This window comes from Camellia sinensis, chromosome 8, assembly GCF_055761805.1.
Source record: "Camellia sinensis isolate YWXY chromosome 8, ASM5576180v1, whole genome shotgun sequence".
Classification (NCBI taxonomy): Eukaryota; Viridiplantae; Streptophyta; class Magnoliopsida; order Ericales; family Theaceae; genus Camellia; species Camellia sinensis.
In genome coordinates, this window is record NC_138968.1 from 153,366,276 (window position 1) to 153,384,184 (window position 17,909).

The 17,909-nt window shown below is 35.5% G+C and overlaps 1 long non-coding RNA gene across 1 annotated transcript; it reads left to right on the forward strand.

The window, feature by feature from the left end:
• The first annotated feature begins 16,546 nt into the window (after window positions 1–16,546).
• Window positions 16,547–17,790, forward strand: LOC145796716 (uncharacterized). Its single transcript, XR_014337204.1, has 3 exons — window positions 16,547–16,626; window positions 16,748–16,843; window positions 17,582–17,790. It is a non-coding gene; the product is annotated as an uncharacterized LOC145796716 (long non-coding RNA).
• The last annotated feature ends 119 nt before the right edge of the window (window positions 17,791–17,909 follow it).

A 17,909-nucleotide genomic window follows, 5' to 3' on the forward strand; every position in this document is an offset into this window, starting at 1 on the left:
AATGAATCGGTTGAGTGCAGCAGCCATGCCGGTGAGATGTTGTACTTGTTTTACTGAGTTAGGTCTCTCCAGATCCTGAATAGCCTTGATCTGGGAGGGGTCTGCCTCAATACCCCGGTTGGTCACTAGGAAGCCCAGGAAATTGCTAGATCCTACACCGAATGTGCACTTGGATGCATTAAGGCGCAACTTGTGCTTCTTCAGAATCTGGAACATCTCACCTAGGTCCCTTAGATGGTCATTCTTATCCTTGCTCTTGACCACCATGTCGTCAATATAAGCCTCCATTGTTCTGCCTAACAACGACTCAAACATCTTGGTGACCATTCTCTAGAATGTTGCCCCTGCATTCTTTAGGCCAAAGGGCATGACCTTATAGCAATACAGTCCTCTTGGAGTGGTAAAGGACGTGACCTCCTGGTCTGGTTCGTACATGGCAATCTGATGGTAGCCTCTGTATGCATCTAGAAAGCTAAGCCGATTGTGCCCCGCTGTTAGGTCTACTAATTGATCTATCCGTGGTAGGGGGAAGCTGTCCTTTGGGCATGCTTTGTTGACTATCTTATAGTCGACGCAGACACACCATTTGCCATTCTTCTTTGGTACCACGACTGTGTTGGAAATCCATCTCGGGTAGTGCACCTCTCTGATAGCTCCTGCCTCTAGCAGATTTCCCACCTCTTCCGCCACTATCTCGGCGTGGTGGAGTGCCGATCTGCGAGTGCGCTGAATGATTGGTCTGGCAGATTGGTGGACATTGAGTTGGTGACAGATGAAGTTTGGATCAATGCCTGGCATGTCGTAGGGTGTCCAGGCGAACACTTCGATGTTAGAGGTCAAGAATTCTAAGACCTTTAATCTCTCAGTGCTGGACAACGACGAACCGAGCAAAAAGAACTTATCCGGATTTTTTTCATCTATTCTTACCTCTACCAAATCTTCCACCGCTTTTTAATCAGCTGCTCTGCCGACATCTGCGAACAGTTCATTACTCTCAGGTTCTTCCACCGAATGAACATATCCCTTGGCAACGCGGGTGCCATTAGCCGTGACAAAGCATTGCTTGGACATAATCTGGTCTCCAAAGACCTTTTCAATTACTCCAGTTCCATTGGGGAACCGCATTACTTGATGGTAGGATGATGCTACTGATTTCATGGCATGGAGCCATGTTCTTCCCAAGATTATGTTGTAAGTGGAAGGGACTTTCAATACCCAAAATTCTACTTGTTTTGTCACGCTTCCTGCCCTGACTGGCAGGATAATTTTGCCAACTGGCCATTCTGGCATTGAGTTGAATCCGATCAGGGGGGATACAGTCGGTGCCAGGTCTTTGTCATCCAATTTTAGTTGTTTGAAGGTGTCATAGTACATTATCTCACACGAGCTGCCTTGGTCTATCAGAATTCGCTTGACGTCATAATCCTTGATGCGGAGGGTGATGACCAGTGCATCGTTGTGAGGGTAATATATTCTTTCCAAGTCTTTGTCTGAAAAAGACATGACGTTCTTGGCCTCTGTTTTCCCCCTTTTGATGGTAGGTTGGGCACTTAGTATCTCCCTTAAGTGCTCAGCCTTCTTGATCGACCCCCTGAGCTCGCATACACGCTCAGGTTCGAATACTCCATGTATCACATTGGTTACTCCTTGAGGTGGGGCGTCAATTGGCATTCCATTGGGGGTTATTGTGGTCCTGGGGGGCTGGTTGCGTCCCTCCTTCAATGTATTTATCCAGGTGACCGGCTGCCACCAACTCCTTCAGATGCTGTCTCAATGGCATGCAATTTTCAGTGCGGTGCCCCTTTTCTTTGTGAAAGGTGCATCGCGATCTTTCGTCATTGTCTTTCTGTGCTTCCCCTAGCTTAGCTGGCCATCTGACGAAAGGCTCATCGCATATTTCACTCAGAATCCGATAGATCGGCTTCTTGAATACCGTGGTTATGGCAGTACGGATTCTCAACCATCTTTTATCCTGGTCTTCTCCGTTATCCTGTCTGCCTCGTCCGTTTTTGTTTGGACGTTCTATCGCGTTGATCTTTGCTGTGGTCTTTTTATCTGGTACTGCGGTCGTGCCAGATTTTGTTTTGGCACGGGCGCCATCCTCTTTCGCCCTGATGTGCTGATACATTCTTTCCATCAAGGCCTCCATGGTGAGGGGCGGTGTCATGGTGATTGAGTCCCTCAGTCTGTTTCCGACTAGAAGGCCTCTTTTGTATTGTGCAATGGCGAGATTGGTGGGGCAGTCCCCAATCTGGTTGAATGTCTCCCAGTAGCGACTATTGTAGGAACTTAGTGTCTCCTTTTCACCCATGTCGATGGAGAGTAACTGGTCAATCTCCACCGGGGTTTTGGTGTTCGTTCTGAACCTCGTGATGAACGCCTCCGCCAATTGTGCCTAGGAGGCTATGCTGCCTTCTGGAAGTTTTTCGAACCAAGTTAAGCCTTGGTCACCAAGGCTTGATGAGAAGAGGATGCACATCAAAGCCTCGTTTCGCCGATATACCGCCATAACCTGGCGGAAGTGGCTTAGGTGTATGTAGGGGTCCGTCTTCCCCTCGTACGTGGTGAATTTGGGTTGAAGGAAACCTGAAGGAAGGCGCGCGTTTTCAATTGCCGGAACGAACGGCGATGTCTGCAGCCTTGCTAATGCTTGGTCCATTGGTTCGTAGGCAGGGCGTGGCAACGACATTCCAACCTCGACGCTTCCATACGTTCGAGAAGCCAACCGCTGAAGGGCAGATACCCTGCGAGGGTTGCGCGCCCTAGTATCCTCCTTCCTTCGTGCCTTTTCTTCCAACATGTTCCGCAAATCGGACGATCTTGGCAACTCTGTCTGCCTGGACGATGTCTGGTGCGAGCGTGAGGGTCGATAGGTACTTCCCTCAATGTAAGACCTCAATGATCTCGTTCTCTCAGACCTGAAGTAACGAGTTCTGAAGGTTCTGGATTGAGTATCGCCTCTCCTGAGGCTTCTACTCTCTGCTTGTGATGGTATAGAATGCCTTCCACGGTCTTCTGAACGGCGAGGAGGCGTCTTGCTTTGGTGCTCCTCTCCTGTCGCCATTCCTTTTCCCTTCATCTGGCGCTTCATGGCCTCCATATCCGCCGCCATCTTCCTTATTAATTCATCTTGTTCCTTCACGCGGTCCTCCAGAACTTAAGGATCAATCCTCCGCCTTTGTCTGTCAGGACTTTGTGAACGAGAGTGACGGGGGCTGTTAGTCCGCCTCTTCCCCCTTGCATCCCTCCTGGGATTTTGTCGCTGTGGCTATAAGTCCGCCATGGGAGGGATAGAAAGTAGGCCTTCGCGTCTTGCACCCCCCTCTAGTGTTTGTTCATCGATGGCGGACTGCGGCAAATCTTCGTTGTGCGCCATTGTTTCTAAAGAGGAAAAGCTTGATCAAGAGGTTTTGTTCTTGTCTGAATTCCCACAGACGGCGCCAATTGTACGGGAAAGAAATAAACCTTCTCGTATAATCCTGTTGATCAAGTTTGCGCTCCTCCAAACGTCGTCGCTTTACTCCCTAAAAACACAAACGTGAGCTAGCCGGCGGGTGTGTGCCGGAAAACCCTCCGATGCCTAAGTCAGCAAAATAGACAAGTAGACAAAAAGTTATGTGTATCAAAGTTGTGTTACCTCCCCATAGGTGATATTTGTGAGCTTTTATAGGTTCCGTGTGGCACAATCCAAGTAGAACTCTTACTCCTCCATGTAGAGTCCTCCTAGGATTCATACTCCTGAAAGATAATGCTTATCCTTCAACACCCTCCTCATTGCTTAAACCAAGTGAGATGGTTTTACCATGGTCGGATTCCACTATGACCGAGGTAAGCATGGCTTATGCTAAGCCGCAGACTAGACCGAGCTAACTTTAGTTCGGCTTTTCCATTCATTGCTCTTACCCAGGTTTCTCCTAGTACCAACCATGGTGTGATCAAACCGAGCTATCAAACAGCAAGGTTTTGGCCGAGATAACCTCGATAAGCCAAGACCGGGCTAACTTTGAGTACAGCAACTGGGCTATGTTCAAAGCTTCCTTTAGACCGGAGTAACCTCAAGATTCTTTCGGGCCGGGGTAACTTTATACCTCTCTTGGGCCGGAGTAACTTTACACTTCTCTTGGGCTGGAGTAACTTCATGGCCTTTTTACTCAGTCCTTCGCAACGTGGCCCATAACGGCCCATTACCAAGCTCGGCCCAATTTATAAGTATAAATTACCCTCTCAAGGCCTATTTTGGAAAGATAGTAAAAGTAGCTTTTTGGATTTTAACCAAGCTTTTAGCTTTTTTAGACAAATTATTTGGAAAGTTGGTAAAAAGTGGCATTTGGCTTTTTTAATTAATATTTGTTTATGATGTCAAATCATAATAAAATGGTTAAATTATCCCTATTTAGTTTAAAATATTTACAACTTCACCCATGTAACACATTCTGACCCATGAGGGGTAGAATTGTAATTTCATCATTGGCTAAAAACCAACTTCCCAAATGAATTTTTTTTTTAAAAAAAGCCAACTTTTAACTTTTGCTACAAACTAAAAAAAGTGGCTAAAAGCCAACTTCCCAAAACAAGTCATAGTACTCAATGAGTTTTATACAATGAACAATTTAGATTATCAAAAAAGGACACGTGATGGGCCCAACATCACCAATCCCTTAATATAATGATAATATTATTGTAGGTGATATTCTGAATACATAAAGATTATAATTATACATTTGAAAATACCCGAGATTTTGCAATCCGTTGGTGATGGCTTTTTTTTTTTTTTTTTTTTTTTTGTTACAGGAAAATCGTCCCACTCTCCCGCAGGTCCAAGGCAGCGCCCCTTGAGGAGATCACCAGGGTGTCCTGTTGTCCGTTCCAAGTAAGAGACTATAACCTGGAAGCTTGTCCCGACCTCCCAAGGCAAGCTCCGCTTAAGTCAGGACTCGCACAGCGGGGGAGAATTAAACCCACACCAAGTAGCTGATAAGGCATCCTTGAGGTCAACCTCCTAACCAACTGTGCTACGCCCAGGAGATTGGCCCAGAGGGGAGTTGAACCCAGGACCTAAGAGCTTAAACCCCAGGCCCTTACCAAGTTGCTACTCACCCCTAGGTTAAGTGATGATGGCTTTTTTGATTTGGCAAGGCGTCATAACACTCACCACCAATCCCATTTCCATTGAAATATTTCTCGATCTTAGATATTATTGTAAAAATATTAATTGTAATAGCAATGTCACGTAGATGCCATTAATCTTTTCTCCCAATACGATATTTTTCAAATGATTAATGGCATCTACGTGACATTGCTATTACAATTAATATTTTTACAATAATATCTAAGATCGAGAAATATTTCAATGGAAATGGGATTGGTGGTGAGTGTTATGACGCCTTGTGTGGTTTATCTATATTATATTTTAATAACTTAAGTCGTTTATATTATATAATTTAGTAAATATATTATTTATATAAAAAATAAATTTAATTTGATAAGTATAATTTCATGATCAAGTAAAATAACAACTTTAAACAATTATTAAAGCCATACTTGCCGTTTATTTTTCTTAAACATAAATGTGATCTTATTGTAGATTGTAGATGTTTAATTAATTTGTTTTTTTTTTTTTATGAATGATCTACTTAACAAGTCCTACACTACAAATGATTTGGATTATTAAAATAAATTTGAGACATGCTTTCGAAGGCTCATAAGAAGGTGTTGTGCCTATAAGGGATAGCACCAATCCCAGGTTCCTTGTTTTGAAAATTGATAATTTTAATTTATCTTTAATTTTATACTGAAAATCATACAAAAAGTAAATAGAATAATTAACTTTTTTTGTAATAATTTTTTTAAACTATTTTAGGTGGATGCCAAAACGAAAAATATCAAGAAAAAGAATGTGTGGTTTGAACAATTATGTAGTGGGACCTACAATTAGAATGAACAAAGAATATAGGTCAAATTACACTAACAGTCCATGAAATTTGAGACTTGTGTCACTTTGGTTCTTTACCTTTTAATTGTGATATATTTGACATTGAATTTTGAATCTCGTTCTAAATAAAGACAATTAAAAACATTGTTGTTCCATTTAGAGAGCAAAATTGTCAATTTAATAAAATATAAACTAGTTTGACGAAAATAAAAGTTAAAAAATTATTTTTGAATGTTCAAAAATTATTTCTACTCACCAAAGATAAAATTATATAAAAATAATAAATCTTTTACATTTTTATTTATTATTAATTTTTTATCGAATTAATTTTTAATATATGTTTGGATAATAATCATGTAATGGATGAATTTATTTATTTTTTTATTGTTATCATATAATAGATGATTGTATTTGTTGTTAAAATATATTTTTGAATGATTATCATGTAATGGATGGTTATTAGGCTTTTAATGTGTAATCGATACATTCAATCTGTGAAATGTTTTTAGTTTTAGATTTTTTTAATTTAATGGATTAGTTTAATAATGACATCAAAGTTATCACCGTATTTAACTTTTGAAAAAATAGAAACTAATTTAACGAAAACATATATCAAATAATTTTTTTTTTAAAAATGATTTCTACTCTCCTAAAAGATAAAATTATATAAAAATGATGTGTCTTTAAAAAAAAATTCACTAATTTAATTTTTAATTTCTTAGAAAAAAAATTTGAAAATAGATTCTGAAAACCAAACCAAACATAACTTTATAACCAAGAAAGTTCTAACAATATTCACAAAAAATGCCGTTATATTTCAAATAATATACAAGTTAACTAACACAAAATAAATTGCATGACGGCTTTGCCCTTAAAATGGAACGTTTGCAATGAAAATATATTTGATTGTCTTTATTTGAAATAATATTTAAAATTCAGAATCAAATGAATCACAATTAGAAAGTCAGAAACCAAAATAACAAGCACACTACTGCTAATGCAATTCGCCCAAGAATAAAGGTGCACATAAAATCAAATACATAATGAAATATAAATCATGTGGAACCCACATTTGGGAATCACCATTTGGAAGTCCAAATTTGTTAAAATTGAAGATCTCAACTTTACAATGCAGTTGACCCACTATCAAACTAACTTAGATTTATTTCGGTAATCTAAACTATTCATAGTACACAACTAAATAAGAAAATTACCCACACAAAAAATCAAATTCATTCAATATCGACTGTCATACTATTTTTGTTTAGAAGGCCTACATATTTTGAAAATAGTCCATTCATTTATTATAATTGATATGTGATTGATCATATAATTAAATATCTCTTATTAACTTAATTTTTTTACATACATTTTCTTCTCAACTTATTATACAAAATAAACAGTTCAGATAATTAACATGGGTACATATTAGTCTCATAATGTACTAACTTCATGAAGTTGAGATCTTCAACTTTAACAAATTTGAACTTAGTCTTTGTGAGATATCTATATCTTATTATGTATTTTGTTTGTATATTCCTAGCATTGTTGATGAACAAAAATGCTAAAAATTTCAAATAAATTATCAAAAGTATCCCTAGCATTGTTCTTGAAGGAATCTGAACAATATATTATTTTTCTATTAGTATGAATTCTTGATCCCTAGCATTATTAATATTCTTACCTGTAGGTACTCATAAAATAAAAGGGGACAATTACATTGAAGTGGTTTTAGTGAAAATTAATTATATATTAATAAAAAAATTATAATTATAATTATAATTATTAATATTTATAATATTTTTTAATCTTTTGTAATTATTTTTTCTAACATGTTATTTCCCTAAAAGAAATGTCTATGAAGACTGAAAATATAATAAAAAAATTAATCAAAAAAAAGTCAAGAAAATCAACTTTTAATTAACTTCCCAAAACAATTCTTAGATTGTGTTGTTCACCATGACATGAATAATCTGCGGTTTAACAAGTGACTTGGAGGTGAGTTGGGACCAAAAAAAATACAGAAAAAAAAGATAAATAAATTAATAAGACAAAATGTCACATTCAAATTATAATTATTTTATTTTTTATTTTATAAAAAAGTAAAAAAGTCAAGAAAGTCAAAAAAAATTCTAAATAGAGCTAATTTAGCCAAACTAAGTTGATTAAAAAGTCAAAAAATTAAATTAAAAAGGTTCTTTCCGAAGGAACCCTGAGTATGAGCGCTTTGATTGTAAATCATGTTGTTAATGAATATTGTAGACCCTCTGTCTTTGGGAAATTATAATTTATTCCTAGGACAAATTTAAGTAAAATCCCAATTTAATTATTAGCCAAATTAGTGGGTTTCATTACTTTTTTTTGATAAATACTAACAAGTACTTTCTGTGGATTATTTAATAGAAAAATGTTTGATGGTCTGAATTTTTGTGGTTCAAATAATTTGAATGTGTCAAAACGATATCGTTTTACATTTAAAATGATGTCATTTTGAGACATTCGAGTCATTCAAGTCAAGAAAATTCAGACCACCTAGCATTATTGTATTGATTATCAATAATCATGCAAAAGGTATTTTAAAAATATGTTAGTTTAAAAAAAATAAATTAAAATTAGTGAAAAACGTATTATGTTTACAAATATTTTATCTTCAAAATTTTTCTCTTTTTTTAAAGAGATAACAAGACAGGCACGAGTGGTGTAAGGAAAATGTCTCGTAACTCAAATTTTGTGGCTCAAATGGCCAAAACGACGTCTTTTTGGCCATTTTTATGTTGTTCTGTACTCAAAACGACGTCGTTTTGGCCATTTGAGCCACTTTTGAGCCACAAAATTTGAGTTACGTAGCATTGTCGGTGGTGTAAATATGTTTCAAAATAACCAAATAAGTTCTCCTCTTGGTCATAAATTCAACAGCTGGCAAGCAGGTGACGTGAATGGTGCTGAGGTCAGCATCATTGCACAGTCCAACGTCATGTTGCATCTATATTATTATTTTAAGAATAATGTTATATGTATTAATTAGTGTACTAACTAATATATCAATTAATGATGTAGCATAATTTAAGAGATTTTATTATTTATAATTTATATAATGAGTGGGATTAAAAAAATATCATAACTAATATTAGTAGACTAATTAGTATATTAATTAATGCATGTAATATCACCGTAATTTTAAACAAGGGTAAATTACAAATATGCCCTAGAGATTTGTTTAAAGTACAAATTGTCTCTTGTAGTTTGAAAAATTACAAATATTTCATTGTTAAAATTTGTTATTTAACAGAATTAACTAAAAAAATAAAATTCATAATTACTCTCTCATACAATAATAAAATTACCTAAATTATTAATTGAAATATATTTATAACATTATTAAAAACTATTAATTGACTTGATGATTTATTAATAAAAAGAACGATTTGTTATGAAATTAAAAATTTTAAGAGTGAAATGTAATTTTAAAGTTATAAAAAAATAATTTATATTTTAATTAAATTTCAAGAATATATTTTGTAATTTGCCCTTTAAGCAAAGTTACAAACGCCAAGAAGTAGCGAAGAAATTAAGGACAGTTTTTTTTAAGGGTTCACACTTTATGAATCCAAAATTGCTTTCCTACTGTTTTTTTGAATCACGTGGACCAACGGTCAACATTCAAATTCTTCTATTCCATTGACTGGTAAACATTAATCAAAGACAACGTATTATGTATTCACTTTCTGTCACTTGTAAACCTGTTTCGTGTTAGATTCAAACATATGAAGAGCCAAAGCTAACAGCAAATATGTATATATATATATAAGTTTTAAAAAATATATGCAATGCACGAGTTATTATTATAATATATTTAAATTTTATATTTTTGATAATTTTTTAAAAATTAAAATATTACTCTATGAAATTAAATAGAATAAATCATTATATGATATATATTTTTTGATTGGGTAAATTACATTGACACCCTCTGAGGTTTATATTTATTACAGTTTTCTCCCTCACCTTTTGAAAATTATATCATCTACTTGAGATTTAAAGTTTAATTACAGATTGTTCCCTCAGTTAGTTGACTGTTAAGTCAACTAACAGATTTTGTTGATGTTAGCAATTTAATTTTTTTAAATATCAATTTTACCCTCATTGGGTAAATTACGTTGACATTCCTCACATTTTAAAAATTACAATCCCTTCTCAAAGTTTAAAATAGCATTACTAATTGTTCCCTCGGTTAGTATTAGTTGAAAAAAAATTAATTGAAAAAAAAATTATTTGAAAAAAAATTTTTTAGTCAAATTTTAAATTTTTGTTTAAAAACCAACGTAAACTTATTTTTTGAATTTACGTTTTTTGCTCAAATTTACAAACTGAGACAACTATTTATAAAACAAAAATAAAATATCCAACAAGTTTTTATAACAGTTTTTAAAATTTTTGTAAATATAAATTGAAAAGTGAAAACGAAATGGTTACCAAACAGGCCTCAGATGGTAAAAATGTCGTAAAATTAACAAATAATTAAATAAGTTACCACGTAAGAAATGACTTATCAAAAGATTCTTAGGCTATGTATGGTTTGATTTTTAGAAATTTTTTTTAAAAAAAATTAAAAATTAATTTGGTTAAGAAATACAAAATAAAAAATAATTATCATTTTTATATAATTTTTATCTTTCGAGTGGTTAGAAATAATTTTTTACAAATTAAATATATTTTTTCATATTTATTTTTATTAAATTAGTTTTTTTTTTTTTTAAATGTCAGGAGGGATCCGTATTAAATTAAAATCTCAGGGGATGTGAATGTAATTTACCCTTTAAAGTATATATAAAGGTTAAGGGTAAATATGTCATTTTAACTTAAAAGTTAACACTGTCAAATAATTACACTGACAAGGGGGTCAGTGTAATTTTCCAAAAGTGAGGTGGAGAACTGTAATAAACATAAACCTTAAGGGGTGTGAGTGTAATTTACCCTTTTTGGTTTGTTATGTAGATTCCAATTCTATTATCATATCATTTTGGGTAAATTTATGAGTCTTTAATATTTTTTTCGAATTTATAAAAAAAATTATAGTGTGTAACTTTTCTAAACAGATAAATATAAAATAAATACTAAGATAATTCTCCCATCTAAGAAAAACTACTAAGATAATTCACTCAACTAATAAAGAAGTAGAAGAAAATACATATATATATATATATAAATAACTAATTTTATTAATACATAAATTATACTTGCACAACAAATGGTCAATTTTGTTAATAAATAAATTATTAACAAATTTTAATGATATAAAAAATATTTTTCAGTTAACCATTTTGTTAATAAATAAATTATTAAGTCAATTAACAATTTTTAATGATATGAGAAATATTTTTTAATAAACAATTTTGATAATTTATTATTGAACAGGAGAATAAATTTTTTTTTTTTTTTTACTGAGTATTGTGTTAAATTAAAATTTATAACAAACGATAGTTGTAATTTTTAGTATTATAGGATTGATTCATACTTTAAACAAACCTAATGGGTGTATTTGTGATATGTTAAAAAATAAAAGATTTATGTTTCGTATTTGACAAAGAATGTTTGCTTAATTACGAAAAAATATGTTTTATAATTGACCAAGAATGCTTGCGTAATTACAAAAAAAAATTATTTCATAATTGATTAAAAATGTTTGCGTAATTACGAAAAAAAACATTCACTCAACATATAGGCCACAATTAGTAAATTATTCAAAATAAAGGGAAAAATCAAAAAAAAAATAATAATACCAAACTTCAAGCAGGTGAGCGATTCTTGGGAGCTTTTATTTCCACACCCTTGTTCATCTCTGTGCACATCCTTCTTAGTTCACACACCTAAAAAAAAAAAAGGGCCATTTTTTGATAAGTCCTATTTATAATTGTTTTGTTCCATAAAACCCAAACTGTTTCTGAATATTCCATTAGGTCCATTAATTGTTAAAGGACGAAATAACCCTCTCCGCCTCTCCCGCGTGAAACCGATTCTGCAAAAACCCATTCCTATTCGAAATATTCAGTCCACAAAATTTCCAAAACAAAAACTCAATCGACGAAACGATACTGATATTGCCTCCAGTAACCCTAGATTCCTCTTCGTCTCACCACTGCGAAGCTTCACATCGGAAGGAGGGTGCTTCGTCGTTCGAAGATTGTTGTCGCCCCATTGAGTTTATTTTATCCACTGAGTGTGATCCATACCCACCAACCATGACGAACAAAAGTAAGGAATACCATTCCACCTTCTGCTTCTCAATCATAATGTCATCATTGATGTATACATACACCCTCTGGTTTTCGGATTTGAATTTGTAAACATAGATGTTTTCGGAATTAATTTTGTAAAAATATATGTAAACATTCACATTGGCCTCTAACTGTTGTAGTTTTCGGGATTTGTTTTTGGGCACATGGATGATGTGAACATTCACATTACTATTGATTGCTGGGTAAATTTAGAGTAGTACACACTTATGTGAATGTTCACATCATGTGAATGTTCACATTAATGTCAGAACCCCCAAACTTCACTCAACACTGTGATGGAGGATGATGAAAACATTCACATTGTGACATCAATGCCCAAGTTGTTTGTGTTATTGGGTGTAGTTTGGCCCTGTTGGTTCCCCCCTTTGATTTTTAGAAAATTATAACATAATGTGATCACCCATGTAAGCATTCATATTGGCCAGTAAATGTTGTTGTGTTCGAAATTTATTTCTCAAACATGGCTGATGTGAACATTCACATTACTATTGATTGCTGGGTAATTTTAGAGTAGTACACACTGATGTGAATGTTCACATCATGTGAATGTTCACATTAATGTCAGAACCCCCAAACTTCACTCAACACTGTGATGGAGTGTGATTTAAACATTGACATTGTGACATCAATGCCCAAGTTGTTTGTGTTATTGGGTGTAGTTTGGCGCTGTTGGTTCCCCCCTTTGATTGTTAGAAAATTATAACATAATGTGATCACCCATATAAGCATTCACATTGGCCAGTAAATGTTGTCGTGTTCGAAATTTATTTCTCAAACATGGATGATGTGAACATTCACATTACTATTGATTGCTGGGTAAATTTAGAGTAGTACACACTGATGTGAATGTTCACATCATGTGAATGTTCACATTAATGTGAGAACCCCCAAACTTCACTCAACACTGTGATGGAGGATGATGTAAACATTCACATTGTGACATCAATGCCCAAGTTGTTTGTGTTATTGGGTGTAGTTTTGCACTGTTGGTTCCCCCCTTTGATTTTTAGCAAATTATAACATAATGTGATCACCCATGTAAGCATTCACATTGCCCAGTAACTGTTGTCGTTTTCCGAATTTATTTTTCAAACATGGCTGATGTGAACATTCACATTAGTATTGATTGCTGGGTAATTTTAGAGTAGTACACACTGATGTGAATGTTCACATCATGTGAATGTTCACATTAATGTCAGAACCCCCAAACTTCACTCAACACTGTGATGGAGCATGATGTAAACATTCACATTGTGACATCAATGCCCAAGTTGTTTGTGTTATTGGGTGTAGTTTTGCACTGTTGGTTCCCCCCTTTGATTTTTAGCAAATTATAACATAATGTGATCACCCATGTAAGCATTCACATTGCCCAGTAACTGTTGTCGTTTTCCGAATTTATTTTTCAAACATGGATGATGTGAACATTCACATTAGTATTGATTACTGGGTAAACTTACAGTAATAAACACTGATGTGAACATTCACATCACTGTATAATGATGTCAATGTTCCAATTACTGTCAATGCTGGTTGTTGAATGTTGTTTGCTGCTTCGAGTTCCATCCTCTGTGTTTCAACCAATTACATGTGCTCATTTGAACACACAGGTCTTCCCCATAAAGTTCATGGCAAGCGAAAGCGAGGGGAATCCCGTTTCAAAACCAAGCCTGATCAAACAGCTGTTCCGGAAGAAGTGAACATGAAAAAAGTGAACTACCGGTCAAATCTAACTGGACTGGTCAAACTGTTAAAGGATACCAAATTTACAAGTGGCCAATTGAAGTGCCTTAGAAAAACACCATTCTGGCCATTATTTGATAGGTTGATCAGTAACGGAATCGACCTCAACCACTGCATGAAATATGATGATGTGATTGTACGTGTAGTACAAACATTCAAGCAATCTAGTGGAAGGTTTTACATTGGGGATAAGAACATCCAGATTTTTAGAAGCGACGTATCACTGATTTTTGGGGTGGACTGCGGCACCAAGTCGATGGACCTCTCTTATGGTGCAAAACCAACATCCGGCATCATACACCGAATGTGCAAGGATGTTAGCCGGTTAAGTGCTGCCAAAATACGAGAAATTCTGAGGGAAGCATTGAAGGACACAAAAAAACATGACGATGAGGAGGTCGCAAGATTAGTTTGCATGTATGCATGCGTCAAGCTATTCTTTTCTACATCCGGAGAAACAATTGGATGGGTTTTCTACTCATACATGGACCCATTACACAAGATGATCGAGTATGATTGGGCTGAGAGCATCCGGGCAACCTTGATGGGTTCATTGGGCCAAAACTGTGGAAAACCAGGACGAGTCACCGGATGTGTGATGTTGTTAATGGTAAATCAAATCTCATACAACTTATTCTATGTTTAATATGAACATATACGGGCTCTGAACACTCTGATGTGAATGTTCACATTTCTCAGCTTTGGTGTGGAAGTTGACAACATTGATGAAAACATTCGCATAACTGTTTCAGTAATGTACAAAACACACATTAGTAGATGCTGGTGTAAACATTCACATTAACAGATGTGAACATTCACACCAGTTGTACCACTCACATTACCAGATGTGAATATTCACATCAGTAACATCACTCACCATTAGCAAAATGTGAGCATTCACATAGTAATAACACTGACTTGAACAGATGTGAACATTCACATCAGTATCATCACCCACCATTAGCAAATGTGAACATTCACATCAGTAATAGCACTGACACTAACAGTTGTGAACATTCAGGTCAGTAATATCACTCACATTAACAGTTGTGAACACTCACATCAGTAGTATCACTCAACATATGTGAACATTCACATCAGTAACATTACTCCACATTAGTAGATGTGAACATTCACATCATCGGATGTGAACATTCACATCAGTTTTAAGTGATGTAAACATTCACATTACTGGCCTAGTGGTGCACTGTGAACATTCACATTACTGCACCAGTGGTGTAAACATTCACATCAATGTTAATTTCATATGAACATTCAAATTACTGATATTTGTTATTTGTTTCAGTATTGGCTGTGTGAGCATACAACAATCTTACAACCCCACAACCCCAATGCCATTCCACGATGCGTAAAATGGGACCTCACAGCCTTACATAGCAACATGAAGTCCATAACTCTGGCTAAGCTAGGTTTAAATGAGGTAGAAGTACAACCAAATATATTGTGCTTATTCAAATAGTGCGACGAGGAACTATCTAACTAACATACTGTCTGGAAATGCAGGTATATGGCGGCGAGCTAATGGCATCACCAACTGAAGCGAAGATTTATCGTCACACAAAATTGAATGTGGAGTCAAGTGCAGTAGCAAAAAAAGATGAAAGCAATGAGGATCAAAGCAAAGACAGTCAACGCAGTGATGACAGGGATGCATTTTCTGTTGATGCAGTGGACCTGAATGATGTTGGACATTATATCAACCCCAGCTGTAGCACCCCCAATGCTGAGAAGGGAATCATCATAGCACAACCAACTGAGCCCGACATTGTGGAAGTACTCATGAAAGAAAACCAAAAAGCTTGGGCTCTTGTACGGCAATGGGAAACGAAATACAAACAGTTGGAAGAATCGTGGGAGTTGAGGGCAAGGGTGATTGCTGCCCTTGAAGCCAAACTATTTGACCAATCGGGCTCATCCAATGTGGACATGCACATGAAGACTTGCATGGAGTGGAAAGATATAGAAATTCAGCGGCTGACAAAGTTGGTCATCAACTTGGAATGCGAAAAAACAATACTTGAAGACCTTTTTGACGATCAGTCCGTACACATCATCACTCAAGTTGAAGCACAAAAGGCTCATGACAGCCTTAACAACAATCCCACTGCAGCATTGGAACACGTTATCAGCCCCCCATCAAGGGTAAAGCGCATAAAGCAGAAGGTAAGGACAGAACACAGGTTGGACGAGTTTGAATACCCCAACCTGCCTGGTCAGAAGAAAGGGAAAGAGGGAGCCCAACAGAAATCACATGCAGTCCAAATTGCACAAGATTTAGACAAGCAACCACCAAAAAAGCAGCCAACCAAGTCCAAGAAGTTATCCTTGAACAACAAACTCAAGGTCTGGGCTAACATGAACAAACTCAACAAGCAAAAAGTCCAAAATTTGCACAAGAACGGCGGTGATGAGTAAGTGATCTTACATATCCCCAACTGCTTTTTTTTTCCATCATGTTCAGTTTACATACATACTTAATAAATTAGACCATTTCATAAATGTGCAATGTTGACATTAAAATTTTCTGTAATCACAATGCACAGGTTGCTAGTCTGGCGAGGGGACTCAAAGACTAAACATGTGTATTTTGATGACATCATACACCTCATCAAGGAAGAATCAATAACCAACAACGTATGGCAACTGTAAATGTGTACAAAACACACACACACACACACACACACACACACACACACACACACACACAGAGTGAAGACACTGTAAATAATGTACTGCCACCCCTCCGGTTCTGCAGGTGATAGATGCTTATGGTGAAATTCTACTTGAACTACAAGGGCTAGTCAACCCAAGTTTGGAAGATTCATCATTCATCTTTACAAGCACATGTTTGGTAACCACTAGACTTTAATTTTGATTATGTCTCCATACATGTGGATGTTATTCTCAGCATTACATGCTTACATTGTTAATTTAAGTAATAGGCATATGTCAATGTTAACAAAAACATAAAATGACCTTTGAGAAGATTCACATTGACAGATGTGAACATTCACATCATTTGCATTGAATATTATATGCTTATTATGTTGATTAACTTAAATGATACACACATGTGAACATTCACATCAGTAATATAACTCATAGTAACAGATGTGAACATTCACATCACCAGTATTACTCACATTAACAGATGTGAACATTCACATCAGCAGTATTTACTCACATTAACAGATGTGAACATTCACATCAGTAACATCACCCACCATTAGCAAATGGGAACATTCACATCAGTAATAGCACTGACATTAACAGATGTGAACATTCACATCAGTAGCATTACTCACACTAACAGATGTGAACATTCACATCAGTAACATCACCCACTATTACCAAATAGGAACATTCACACCAGTAATATCACTGACATTAACAGATGTGAACATTCACATCAGTAGCATTACTCACACTAACAGATGTGAACATTCACATCAGTAGCATTACTCACACTAACAGATGTGAACATTCACATCAGTAGCATCACCCACCATTAGCAGATGAACATTCAAATCATTAACACCAAACATCGATATAAATACTTAGTACATCATTGTATGCCCTTTGTGTGCAGAAAATCATTGAACAGTACCCCCTCACAAGAGGAATAAACTAATTGATGTACACATCAAGGAGTATCAAGGCCAGAGATTCTTAATCTTCCCATTACACGACAACTTTCACTGGACAATTGTTGTGTACGACGTGAAAGAGAATGTATGGAGGCATTATAACTCACTGCGCCCAAGAGAAGGCATACATGATCCACATATTGACAAAGCACAAATACTGGTAAGTGGCTGTCAAAAACAATACTTGTCGTGATGTGTAATATTTGAACTTGGACGTATGCCCTATGTTGGTTGGTTCCTAATATGAAATTTCATTGTTGGCAGAGGGAC